This window comes from Dendrobates tinctorius, unplaced genomic scaffold (assembly GCF_039654945.1).
Source record: "Dendrobates tinctorius isolate UK_male_01 unplaced genomic scaffold, ASM3965494v1 ptg000028l, whole genome shotgun sequence".
Lineage (NCBI taxonomy): Eukaryota > Metazoa > Chordata > Amphibia > Anura > Dendrobatidae > Dendrobates > Dendrobates tinctorius.
In genome coordinates this window covers 5862477-5877281 of record NW_027361696.1, presented here as the reverse complement: position 1 = coordinate 5877281, position 14805 = coordinate 5862477, and the positions used below count along the sequence as shown (strand labels likewise).

The 14805-nt window shown below is 45.3% G+C and overlaps 1 protein-coding gene across 6 annotated transcripts in view; it reads left to right on the top strand.

The window, feature by feature from the left end:
* Positions 1-14805, top strand: part of LOC141085046 (protein CEPU-1-like) — a 1055154-nt gene that overhangs the window by 131182 nt on the left and 909167 nt on the right. The gene's annotated exons all lie outside the window — the stretch shown is intronic.

Here is a 14805-nt window from a genome sequence, read left to right as displayed (position 1 = left end):
AGCCTTACACCCCGCCATAATGATATCACTGGCCCCAGCCCCCACTATAATGACATCACTATCCCCAGCCTTGCACCCCACTATAATGACATCATTGCCCCAGCCTCTGACCCCACTATAATGATATCACTGCCCCTAGCCGTACAAAACTAATAGCAAAGCCACAAAAAGAGAACCAAAATCCTCCAAAAATTTAAATTAACAGCAGAAAAAAGGCAGCACAGCTTACCTGCCCAAGTCTTTGAACAAATGCACTACAGGATGCAGCCATCCCATATCGCAAGATGTTGGCAACACAGGTGCAAAATACTAAATAGACAGCCACTCTCCACATACTCATTCATGGAGGGGGTGACTGCTTAGTATACATTTCCACAATAAAAGCCTGTATAGGGCGCGGTTCACATAAGGCCGGGGTCAGACTTGTGAGAAACTCTAATGAGTCTTGCAGGTCAATACCCAACACTGCCACCGGCACTCGGATTGGAGCTTTCAGCTGCATAGAAATACATGCAGCTGAACGCTCCGATCCGAGTGCCGGCGGCAGTGCCAGGTATTGACGTGCGAGACTCGTCCGAGTTTCTCGCAAGTCTGACCCTGGCCTAAGGCTATGTGCACACGGTGCAGATTCTGCTGCGTTTCCGCAGTGGTTTTGGCCCTGCGGAAACGCAGCAGTTCCGCAGACCAAGTACAGTACAATGAAACCCTATGGGTTTCAAAAACGCTGTGCTGACGGTGCGTTTTTTTCCGCGCGGTTTTGCTGCGGTTTACAAACCGCAGCATGTCAATTGTTTGGATGGTTTCCGCAGCGGTTTCACACCTTTAACATAGTAGAGGTGTGAAACCGCAGGGCAAAACCGCAGGTCACTTTACCTGCGGTTTTACCTGCGGTTCCGCGCGGAAAAAAACGCAGGTGAATCTGCAGCGTGTGCACATAGCCTAAAGGTGATGCATAGTGTCTGGTTCTCAGCCTATTAGTCACGTCCTTACTTTTCGATTAGGCGGGCTGGCCAGCACTCTCTCAATGCATCCCAGTGTGAACACCCCTGTATACAAGACCAAATGTGCTGGGCTTGGCTGCACCCTGAAAAATATAGTGAAGAAAATACATAAAAATAGTGAGGTATTGGTCAATATTTTGGTCAAAACATGCAAGCTCGCAACCTACGTAACGGGTCCCCACACTTGCGAGTCCTATCTCTAAACTAATAGCAAAGCCACAAAAAGAGAGCTAAAATCCTCCAAAAATTAAAAAAAAAAACAGCAGAAAAAAGGCAGCACCGCTTACCTGCCCAGGTCTTTGAACAAATACACTGCAGGATGCAGCCAGCTAGGGCCGGCATTAGGGGTAGGAAGACCAGGCAGCTGCCTAGGGCCCTCGCTGCTTCATGGGCCCCCAACTGAGCCAGGGGCATGCCGCTGCCCCCAACTGAGCCAGTGGCACCATGCGGCTGCTATGGGGCCCGGCGCCGCCCCCTCGCTGATTCAACTTACCGGCATCATAGACGCCGATACCGTTGAAAGCCGTGATGGAGGAGACCGCGTGAGCTGATGCTCCCTCTCCCATTACTTCCCCTCTGCTTGTGATTCAGCAGGCGGCGATGACGTCACTTCATCTCGCGCCACGCTGTGCCAGCAGTGGAGCCGATGAGTCCGAAGCAGGGCCTGGAGCAGCGCGGGGAACAAGGAGGATGGATACGTTTTTGTGCGTGTGTAAGAATGCGTGGGCTGCAATATACTGTGTGTGTGTGTGTATCTGCACTCTACTGTGTGTTGGGAGGGAGCTGCATTATACTGTGTGTTGGGAGGGAGCTGCACTGTACTGTATGTTCGGGGGCTGTACTGTACTGTGTGGGGAACTGCACTGTACTGTCTGGGGGAGCTGCACTGTACTGTGTATTGGGGAGCTGCACTGTACTGTATGTGGGGCGAGTTGCTGTATACTGTGTGGAGGGGGGCTGCACTATACTGTGTGTGTGTGGGGATCTGCACTATACTGTTTGTGTGGGGGGAGCTACACTATACAGTGTTTGTGGAGGGGGGCTGAATTATACTGTGTGCATGTGGAGGGAGCTGCACTATACTCTGAGGGGGGCTGCATTATACTCTATCAAGGACCATGGGGAGTGCATTATACTATATGTATTATATGGGACCTGCATTAGGCTATGTGCACACGCTGCGGTTTTTGCTGCGGTTTTGGCCGCGGCAGAACTGCAGCAGTTCTGCAGACAGTGTACAGTAGCATGTTATCCTATGGGATTGACATTCTGCTGTGCACATGCTGCGGATTTTTAACTGCGGAAAAGCTGCGGTTTTGAATCCGCAGAAACAATTGACATGTCAATTATTTCTGCGGATTCTGCTGCGGTTTGCCATCTATTCCATTGTCCAGGTGGCAAACCGCAGGGCAAAACCGCAGGCCAACCCGCAGATAAAACCGCAGGTATTTTACCTGCGGCTCTGCAGATAAAAATCCACAGACCAATCCGCAGTGTGTGCACATAGCCTTATACTGTATCGAGGACTATCAGTCCCCATCATTCTTCCTCAGCCGGTGTAAAGAAACTCGGGAACAAGCGTCGAATGACTTCAATGCTGTCGATCACGCTCGTAAGATTTTGAGGGATGAAATGTGAATGCAAAATGTGCATTTTCAAAGACATGCGACATCCAAGACACTGGTATGCATTTAGCAGTTCCTTAACTCCTTTAACTTATTTTTGTTTTTCTAAGAAGTTTTCACAGATCCACTTGAAGCTTTTTCAAGATCTCAATTCCTCATCATTTAGAGTTCCTTCATCACATCATCTCTCATAAGCTCTCTGATCTGAGGACCAACAAATACCCCTTCTTTCAGTTTTGCTGGTGAAATGCTGGAGAATTTCTGTGAAATGTACTGAAATGCTTGTGAATTTGTCTTTGCCATGGCTTTCGCAAAGATTTTAATCAATCCCAACTTTATATGTAGTGGAGGAAGAAAGATTTTTGTTGGAGCAACTAAAGGATTATGCTGAACATTGTCTCTACCTGGAGCATAGATGTTTCTCTGTCCCTAATCACGGCGAACATAATGCTCTACTGTATTTCTACTGTCCCGTAAACACAAGAGGCAGCAATATTCTGTGAAACCTCCTTGCATTCCCATTAGCAGACTAATCACTGTACAGATATTCCATTTATGATGCTTATATTGTATAGCATCCACATCAACTGACAGATTTTCATAACTTTCCTTTAGATGACATGAGTGAGCAATAAGGATTGATGGTTTCATATTCCATTGTGAAGCAACACTGCTTTCAAACTTCTGTGGGAGGAGTCAATAAACAATCACTAATCTGCAGCAAAATGCTCTTGATTCAGTTCTTCAAAGAGGCAATTCACATTGTTACAGTACACCATTGGTCCATCAACTGAAAAATTGTGTTAAAGTGTTACTTCTGTTTCGATAATAGCACACTTTGACATCATCATGAAAAAGATTCTTCTGTTTCAACCTAGATGCAAGAAATTCAGCTTTATCTTTTGACAATGAAAGGTCTCTGATGAGATCATTTAATTCATGTTGAATAAAGCGTTCTGGCTGCTCGGCTGCTCCATCAGGTACATACTCATCTTGACTTGAGGTCTCCATGTCTTCACCATTAGCTTCAGCTCCATAGTGTTCATATTCTACTTAATTTTCATCCAATCCAGACAACGGTGGTACAGGAACTGGCAAGGTACCATCATGTGGAACTGGCCTAATCACAGATTCAAGTTCAAGGTAATTAGGCTGGTTTCACATTAGCGCTTTTTAAGCGCACGCACGGCCGGGGGTAGCTCCGCCCCCGAGCCGGCTCTCTGCCCGGCGTGCCCGCCCCTTGCTTGTAGCGCCGCCTCCTAGCGCACAGCGGCGCCTGCGATCGGCGCACCCTATCTTTAGCATAGGGTGCGCAGATCGTGCGCAGGCCGTGCGCTAGTTGCGCTTTGACCTGCGCACTTTTGACGGTGCGCCGTGCGCGCCAAAATCAAACTTTTCGGATTTTGGCGCGCACGGCGCACCGTCAAAAGTGCGCAGGTCAAAGCGCAACTAGCGCACGGCCTGCGCACGATCTGCGCACCCTATGCTAAAGATAGGGTGCGCCGATCGCAGGCGCCGCTGTGCGCTAGGAGGCGGCGCTACAAGCAAGGGGCGGGCACGCCGGGCAGAGAGCCGGCTCGGGGGCGGAGCTACCCCCGGCCGTGCGTGCGCTTAAAAAGCACTAATGTGAAACCAGCCTTAATCTTATGTTTCTTCCTTGTAGAAAGGCCCTTCAGTTTGACATAACAAAAGTAGCAGTAATCACTATGATTTTTGGGTTCTCTCCAAATCATGGGAACAGCAAATGGCATGGCCACTTTCCTCATGTTCAACCAGTCACGAAGACCATTTGAACAACTTGAGCATATCACATGAGGAGCCCAGCTTTTGTCTTGATCACCAAGTGGACACTTAAAGCAAACCTGTCACCTGGTTTGGCCGATATAAGATAGGGCCACCACCTTCCAGGGCTTATCTACAGCATTCTATAGTGCTGTAGATAAGCCCCCGATCCAACCTGCAAGAAAAGAAAAATAAGGGGGGCGTGGCTATGTAGCGGTGGAGAGAGGACGCACTTAGGGAGAGCTCCTGATATCCTGCAATTATCCGGCCAGCGGACCCCTGTTACCGCGACATACCTGCCGGTGTCGGTACCACCCTGGACTCTAGAGCACTCCTGGACCCCCGCGGAAGGACGTCGCTGGGCTCCGGTGAGCTGACAGCTGTGGAAGCCGGGGCGGCCGGCAGGGCCTGCACGAGGCGGTGGCCATTTTCAGAAGCACGCGCTCTGGCTGTAAGAGAAGTGGCGCCAGCTCCTATTGCTGCAGCGCTGACAGGACGGTGAGCACACATCCTGAGGATCTGAGGGGGGACAAGCGGTGAGTGCTCTGGAAGATTGGGCCCCGTGCGCCCCCCTGCTAAGTCACCTAGCCTGCCAACGCTATTACTTCAGGGGCCTGTGGACCCCTCCCTGGCTGCTGTCTCTGGGCACTGCGGATCCCCTCCTGGCCATGGGGACCCGCGTGCTCAGAGCCGGACATTACCTCCCTGCGTGGCCCTTCTGCTCTGTCCTGCTCTTGGGACTCTGTTACCATTATATAATAGCCCTGCTATGTTTATAACTTTGGACCAGGGAAGACCCAGAATATACCATTCCTGTTACCTTGCTGTGCCATATTGCTATTGAAAATGAACCTGCTCCAAGGGGTCAGGAGCAGCTGAGAAATTGAAAGAGTTTGCTAGAACTGACCATTCTGATACTACACGGTTCCTCAGAAATAATCCCTCACAGGCTCAGCGTAAAAAAAACGTCCCTCTGGGGGTGAGGAGGAGAGAGAGCAGGAGGAATTAACCCTCAAGCAGGCGTCCGAACAGTTGATGCTGGCCATCTCCTTAACCAGGGCGTCCTTGACAGGGAAAATAGAGGACGTGTACACCAAGGTGGGGCGTCTTCTGCAAGATATGTAGATCATGAGGGGGCGCATTGCGAAGGTGGAGACAAAGGTGTCCCAGGTAGAGGACACCATCACACCCGTGGAGGCCAAGCTAACAAAAGTGGCAGGTTCTATAAATGCATGGAGGCAAAAAGCAGATGACCTGGAGAATACAATGCTTTGGAATAATATTCAAGTTATTGGTCTGCTGGAACGCTCGGAAGGTCAGCATCCGGAGCAATTTCTAGAAGATTGGCTTAAAACTACTCTGGGGGATGAATTCTCCCCAACATTTGCTGTGGAAAGGGCTCACAGGGTGCCTACAACGCTTCTTCCTCCTGGAGCCCCACCTAGACCTTTCCTGGCACGTCTCCTCAACTGCAGAGACAGGGATGCGATTCTACGTCTACCACGACAAAAAAGTCCCATTAAGTTTAACAATGCCACAATCTCCATTTTACCAGATTTCTCTATGGAACTTCAGAAACAACGGGCACAGTTCATGGAAATCAAAAAGTGACTCTGAGAGAAGAATGTTATGTATGCAATAATCTATCCGGCCAGGCTCCGGGTGGTCCACGAGGGTTCTTCTATGTTTTTTACGGATCCAGCGGAAGCGGCTGAGTGGCTGCGGTCCCACAAGGGGTCTGTTGCGAAGAAATCCTAATGTATCCATTGTTAGTCAGAATTCTTCTATTAATGGTTTGATTGGAGCTTTTTCCGCAGGCGTCCAGATTACCAACAATACCGAACACTGAGCTGAATGATGGTATCGCCTAGTTTGTTTCATGATGGGAGCACAGGACTTTGCTCCTATATTTTTTGTTGTTTTTTTACTCTGTTTTTTCTTTATAATGGTTCCCTTTGTTCTTTAAGTTGAAGTCGCAGTCAACAGCAATCTCAATCTCTATGTGGTGTCTCTAAATTTTACTCGGGTAATGATATACGCCATATCCAGCGGAGTAAACATGGGGTCTGAGTTGATATGTATGACATGGAACGTGAGAGGTATAAAAACCCCTCGGAAAAAGATCAAGGTTTTCTCACAGATTGGACACTATCACCCTCACATTGTGGCCTTGGTGGAGATGCACCTGACCAGGGATACAGCTCGGTGCGTGCAGAAGCCTTGAGTACAATGGTCTGTTCATGCATTCCATACCAGCTTTTCGAGAGTGGTTTCACTGTTGGTACATAGCGACATTAGATGGGAAGCCAGGGAGATCCGGAGGGATCCTGAGGGTCGTTTTGTCTTCGTATATGCATTGATAAATACCAGGAAATATGTAGTTCTATGTGTTTATAATCCCCACTGGCTAATATGTCCATTCTTCAGAAGGCGATGAGTTTTGCTCTGAATTATTCAGACGCAGATGTTATCTGCATGGGAGACTTCAATATGGTCATGAATAACTGCCTTGATAAACTGAGATTGGGTGATGGAATATCTGGGGGGGTCCCTCCACCCACTGCAACCCAGCTGTCACTATTCATGGAGGGTAGCAGGTGGTTGGATTTGTGGAGGGTGCGTCACCCTGAATCGAGAGAGTATACCTGTCACTCATCCACTAAGCCCTCTCTATCGCGCATAGATAATATATTCGGATCCAGTGGTCTAGCGATGTGGGTGGATAACATAGAACATGGCAGTAGGGGGATCTCAGACCATAGGCCGGTCATTCTTAAGCTTAAATATGGGCAACTAAATAACAGGATAGTTTGGAAGTTGAACCCTTTCTGGCTGAAATTGATAGTATCTCCCGATAGAACGATCGGTCAATTTCGTTGTTTCATCTCATCCCACCCAGAACCTCAGGATATCCATTTATTTTGGGATGCCCTTAAGGCATATCTGAGGGGTTGCTTATCCTCCACGATCTCTTAAATCAAGCGGGTAACCTCAAGAGAGGATGATGAGATGGAGCGATGATTGAAAAATTCAGAGGCTGCATACATATCTAATCAAACTAACGGCAATAAGATTGAGTGGTTGGCTGCTCAGAGGTTATATACCCAGCATATAGACACTAAGTCTAAGCGTAAATTATTCTTTGCCTGTCAGTCTTATTTTGAGCTGGGAAATCAGGCAAGCAAATTTTTGGCCTATCTGGTACGCCAACATAATACCTCTAACACAATATTACAGATTCGTAAGTCGGATGATTCGTTGGTGTCTTCAACTGAGAAGATACTCGGCTGCTTCTACAATTACTACAGGTCATTATATGAATCTAAAAGTGACTGATAATTTGGGGTATTTGGATTACTTGTCAGATGTAAATTCCCTACATTAGATCCTGACCAGCGAGCCTTTATGGACGCTGAGTTCACTGCGGAGGAGATAGAAAATGCCATGACAGACATGGCCTCTGGGAAGACCCCTGGGCCAGACAGATTTCCTATTGAATTGTACAGGAAATATCGAGATATATTAACGCCACTTCTGATAAAGGTATTTTGGGGAATTTGGGAAGGGGAATCTATGCCTGAATCCTTTTATGAGGCTAATATCATAGTGCTTAGGAAGGAGGGGAAGGACTCTTTGGAATGTGGGTCCTATCGCCCCATATCATTAGTAAATGTGGACGATAAAATTTTTACTAAGATCCTAGCTACCAGATTGAATTCAATTATATTGAACCTTTATACATCCTGACCAGACGGGCTTTATGGCACTTCCATTAACATCAGACGAATCCAGTCGATAGTCCAATATAGCTCCCTAATGCCAGACAACAAATGGGCACTGGCATCGCTAGATGCTGCCAAGGCTTTTGACTCTCTTGAATGGCCTTTCCTCTCTGCATGCTTGCAAAGGTATGGCTTTGGTGATAAGTTTATAAAATGGGTCAAAATACTATATATGAAGCCTAAAGCCCGTATTATTATAAATAATTTCATATCTGAGTCTTTTTCATTACATAGGGGGACCCGTCTGGGGTGCCCCCTTTCCCCGGCCCTCTTCGCCCTTGCGATCGAGGCACTGGCAATACGTATAGGGTCTTCCCCTGGCATTAAGGGTATAGATATAGCGGGTCGGGTAGATACCATAGGTTTATATGGTGATATTTATGGATGAGGTGGAGGAAACTTTGCCGCAAGTGATTGCCACTATAGACAGATTCAGTAAATATTCAGGCTTATATATAAATTGGGAGAAGTCTGCCCTGTTACCCCTCTCCCATGCCTTGATGCCCCTACTAAAGGCTCTCTCCTCGCTGTGTATTTTATCTAGCTTTAAATATTTGGGTATCTACATATCTCATAATAGTACGCTTGACGCACAACTTAATATCCACCCACTGCTGGAACTAGTTAGAGTTAAATTTGCAACTTGGAGCAAACTTCCGCTTTCTGTAGCCGGACGCATTAACCTGATTAAAATGATATTGCTCCCTAAGCTTAGCTACTCCCTTCAGCACAGTGTTGTAATGGTACTCAAATCCTTCTTTGTGAATCTCAATTCCCAGATCACATCTTTTATATGGAGGAAAACTAGACCCAAACTTAAATTGTCCACCTTACAAAGGCCTAAAAAGGGAGGTGGGGTGGCGTTACCAGATTTTTTCCTATATTATTTGGCTGGGCAGGCTAAAGCCCTAAGTAAATGGATGCCGGGTAATGACCTCCCCAATTCTGAAAATCACCTGCTTCATGCTGCATGAGCTAATTGCCCACTGGGTTTTCTGGAGTTGGATAAGATTGGTGCCCTTCGTCTACTGCCCTTGCTCCGACTGGCGCGTTTAGCATGGAGGTAAATTTAAGAAAGTGATTGGATTAAAGGATATTATAGCTGAAATGCCCCTATGGAATAATGATTATTTTCCGGAATTGCTAAATCACCCATCCACTGATTTTTGGATTCAACATAACGGCTCCTCGATAGGGGACTTGTATGATCAGGGGACCTTAATGTCTTTTGAGCAATTACAAGTTACACATGATATCCCGAGATCCCAATTTTTCCGCTATCTACAGCTAAGATCGGCTCTTCAGTCACACACAAGCTGTATGGGTGTGGGCCGTGCTATTTCGTCTCCGCCTCTGATAGGAATCCTTAATTCGCAAGGTCCCCAGGGCCTTCTCTCCTCTTTGTATACGTACATGCTGTCGGTGGGAGCAGAATCTGCCATAAGCTCTATTAAAGGGAAGTGGGAAAGACTCATCCCCGAATCATATTTGACTCCTACACAACTTTTTAGGATGGGTCGATTTCAATCATCAGAATGTTTGCGATGTCACTCACCAGATGCAGATTTTATTCACATGATATGGCAGTGTCCCACTATCCTATATTGCTGGAAAGAGGTGACATTATTCTTGTCATCCCTGGTGCAAGCCCCTGTCCCTCTTGAACCACTGGTCTGCTTGTTTGGGGTATGGGATGAGGAGATTTGGGGTCACTATGTCGGGATCTTTCTGTGCGAGATGCTGTCTATGGCACGGAAGGTATTGGCACTACGGTGGATGGGAAATTCATGTCCCTCCCTTAGAATCTGGATTGACTTGGTAAACTCGATTGTTCCATACAAGCGCATGTTATATCAGAATAGAGGATGCCCGAGTAAATTTGAAAAGATTTGAGAGAGGTGGAATTCCTCTCATCTTACTTTGCAAGGTGGAGACATCGCATATGAGACAATATAATGTAAGATACTAGGCTGCGGAATAGTAAATAACAGTTGATGTAGTTGTAGTTTAGGAACTTATAATTAGATTTTTTTTATCTGAGTAACACGATAAAGGCTTATGGGATTTGACTGACATACAGTATGTTCAATTTTTGTTTTGTACTTAACAATAGATGGAAATGTGTATGTTCTATATAGTGCTCACTACCATAAGCAAATATGTATGTTATACATTTTTTCTTGTTATGAGGTTCAATAAACGAATTTAGAAAAGAAAAATAAGTTTTATTATACTCCCCGGGGGTGGGAGGTCCGGTCCGATGGGTGTCGCAGGTCCGGGTCTTCTTGTGACACCGTCCTCATACTTGATTCATAGCTCCCCTGCATTGTGCTCCTGCGCAGGCATACTTCTCAGCCCTGACATGGGCTGGTATCGCTGGGACATAGTTAGGCTGATCTCTGGTGACCTGTCATATAGACAGACTCACCAGCGATCAGGACCAGTGAGCAAGCTGGTATCTATGGTAAACAGCGGGTATCCAAGAGCCGTGCGGCTCTTAGTTACCTGCTGTTTACCCTAGATACCAGCTCCCAGCGTCGCTGAACGTTGGTCTCCCGCTGCCACGCGCAGCGATGCATGCTGGCCAGCAGGACACCAACGATCAAAAAATGGTCCAGGACGATCCTGCACGATCAGCGATACCCTGCGGGGGGGGGGGGGGGCTGTCGCTGATGGATGTCACACACAGCGAGATCGCTGGAGAGGTTCCCTTTAAAGTTCATCTGGTGCATCATTTTAATATCATGAGTGATTGAACGTACTTGGCCTTTTGGTGTAAAAGAACCACACACATGGCAGAATCTGTTCGGATGATTGATAAACTGTTGGGGAATTTTTCTCCTTTAAATCAGATCAAACAGTAGGGTAAGTTCAGTTCAATGATGGTGACAAACTAAAGAAAAATGCGATGAGTCGACCGGCTATGTGTAGATATTTCCCCAGAGATGACAGAGACAGCTTGTATTTAGAACTGATTTTACTGGAGGTAATCTGGTACATAATTATATACAGTTGAGAGGTAAAGGGGTCAGCCTATTCCTTACAGATGAACATTTGCAGACAGGCAGTTTCTCAGTGTGATATTGGCTGTTTTCAGGTTCTCTCTCTGTGGAGACCCTCACTCAGTTACACCTCAGTGGCTGAGCTGTTTTCTTTTTTTCTGAGGTGACTTACCCTCCCAGAAATGCAGTGAAAATCCTCTCACAATGGCGGCTGTCCGCTGCCTTCCCTTCTATCTCCCTGTGGCAGGGCTCAGATCCCTGTAGAGGCCTGTCTCCTGTCAGAGTCTCACATATCAGTCCTTGCTGCCATCACCATCCTTTTTTGACTGACTCAAATCTTACCGCCTCATAATAGTTAGCTCCTCGCCATAACGAGATTTTCCAAGAAGCAGTTATTGGTTGACTGCACTGTCAATACTCCTTCCCATAAAACTCACTAAAACAGTTATGGATGTTGTCCCTGTAAAAAAATTCACAATTAAGTAAGACAAGCAAAGAAATGGGAATAACAGGAAAAACCACATACTGTAAATTGAAAATGCAGAAATAATGTAAAAACAAAAATGCTTTGTGATAAAGCAAAACTAAGCATATTTTTGGCATCAGCACATCAAACTCCATAAAACATATTACCTTTGCTGATGATTTTTTGTGTTGACCAGTGTAATGACATCACTGACCTCAGCCTTACACCATACCATAAAGACATGGCTGCCCCCAGCCTTACACCTGACCCCACCATAATGACACCACTGCCCCTAGCCTTACACCTGACCCCACCATAATGACACCACTGCCCCCAGCCTTACACCTGACCCCACCATAATGACATCACTGCCCCCAGCCTTACACCCGACCATCATGACATCACTGCCTTCAGCCTTACACCTGACCCCACCATAATGACACCACTGCCCCCAGCCTTACACCTGACCCCACCATAATGACATCACTGGCCCCATCCTTACACCCCACCATAATGACATCACTGCCCCCAGCCTTACACCTGACCCCACCATAATGACACCACTGCCCCCAGCCTTACACCTGACCCCACCATAATGACATCACTGGCCCCATCCTTACACCACACCATAATGACATCACTGCTCCCAGCCTTACACCCCACCATAATGACATCACTGCCCCCAGCCTTACACCCGACCATCATGACATCACTGCCTTCAGCCTTACACCCCACCATAGTTGGCTAAGATGCAGATCACTGTTGTTTCCTGCTCTCCAGTATTACAGCGGGCCCTTTGTATGTTTGAACCTTTAGGAGAACTCTGTTACTTGGTATGGATTAATTTGCTCTTATTACGTACTGGTGTCTCAGCTCTGGGCCTCACATTCTTCTACAAGTCTCATCAGCAGGCGTCCGGCCATCTGCAGCACACTAATTAATGTTCTTCCATGTATCGTGGCCGCTGGCAGGGGCTTTCTCCTCTTTGTGGGGGAGCTGTCATAGTGCAGGACATTGTACGGCTCATTACAATATTAGTAGATTTCTCCTACATAATGTCCTTAATGGGCCACATGGGAAGGCAGCGGATTGCGCTTCATGGAGGCGTGCTCATCACATCCTGATAGCAAGCAGCTTGGGAATCATTGAATGGTATAACCTGGGCATCTCCTTTATATAATTATATATGTACAGCTGGTATAACCCGGGCATCTCCTGTATATAATGATACATGTACAACCAATATAACTTGGCTATCTCCTGTATATAATTATATATGTACAGCTGGTATAACCTGGGCATCTCCTCTATATAATTATATATGTGAGAAACTGGGTCTGAGCAGAAAAAGTAAATTAATGTGCATGCAAAATGTAATTGCATATGAACACATGATCTTTACACAGAGAAAACCAAAAGCAAAACACAAAACAAATATCCTGGAACAAAAAAGTAAAAAAATATATTGCAAAAATTGCATGAAGGTAGTAATAATAGTAATAATAAGGGTATTTAGTTAACATAATTTTGATCAAAATAATGTAGAAGCCATCCCGCCACGTCACGGCAACCCTTGTGGGACAGTCCTAACTCTTGTATTTAAAACCTTTCCACTTGTCAAGTGACTTAAATGTGAACAAGGACAGAGGGACTGAACCACCAGTAATAGTATAGGCCAGACAGGATGGATTTTCCAACTCAGAAACAGGGCGGTCACACCCTTATATGCACAGAATGCACAATGAAACAAATGAGAAACTGGGTCTGAGCAGAAAAAGTAAATTAATGTGCATGCAAAATGTAATTGCATATGAACACATGACCTTTACACAGAGAAAACCAAAAGCAAAACACAAAACAAATATCCTGGAATAGAAAAGTAAAAAAATATATTGCAAAAATTGCATGAAGGTAGTAATAATAGTAATAATAAGGGTATTTAGTTAACATAATTTTGATCAAAATAATGTAGAAGCCATCCCGCCACGTCACGGCAACCCTTGTGGGACAGTCCTAACTCTTGTATTTAAAACCTTTCCACTTGTCAAGTGATGTAAATGTGAACAAGGACAGAGGGACTGAACCACCAGTAATAGTATAGGCCAGACAGGATGGATTTTCCAACTCAGAAACAGAGCGGTCACACCCTTATATGCACAGAATGCACAATGAAACAAATGAGAAACTGGGTCTGAGCAGAAAAAGTAAATTAATGTTACTTTTTTATTCCAGGATATTTGTTTTGTGTTTTGCTTTTGGTTTTCTCTGTGTAAAGGTCATGTGTTCATATGCAATTATATTTGCATGCACATTAATTTACTTTTTCTGCTCAGACCCAGTTTCTCATTAGTTTCATTGTGCATTCTGTGCATATAAGGGTGTGACCGCCCTGTTTCTGAGTTGGAAAATCCATCCTGTCTGGCCTATACTATTACTGGTGGTTCAGTCCCTCTGTCCTTGTTCACATTTACGTCACTTGACAAGTGGAAAGGTTTTAAATACAAGAGTTAGGACTGTCCCACAAGGGTTGCCGTGACGTGGCGGGATGGCTTCTACATTGTTTTGATAAAAATTATGTTAACTAAATACCCTTATTATTACTATTATTACTACCTTCATGCAATTTTTGCAATATATTTTTTTTACTTTTTTATTCCAGGATATTTGTTTTGTGTTTTGCTTTTGGTTTTCTCCATAATTATATATGTACAGCCGGTATAACCTGGGTATCTCCTGTATATAATTATACAGGTCGGGCAAAAATTAACATGCAAAATGACACGTCACTCCTTGATTAGGTGGTGCCTGGAAGAAGGGTTACCACTCCCTTTCAATATATGTAAAAAATTATTATTATTCCGGCACTCAATATATTGCTGGTCAAAAAGGATTTTATTTCAATTTCATAATCCAAAATATAACGTTTCGGTCTTCAGTGACCTTCATCACACTAGGATAAGCAAACAGAATATTTATTTCAAAGTCAGATTTAAATAAAGTACAATCAAATGATATACATCAAATATAATGCAAAAGGACATTTAAGCAATCATGTACATTAAATGTACTATTATAGTAGTATAATGACAATATTATAACAAAATTATGGAAAAAAGTCATCATGCATCAGGTCACAAAAATATATTG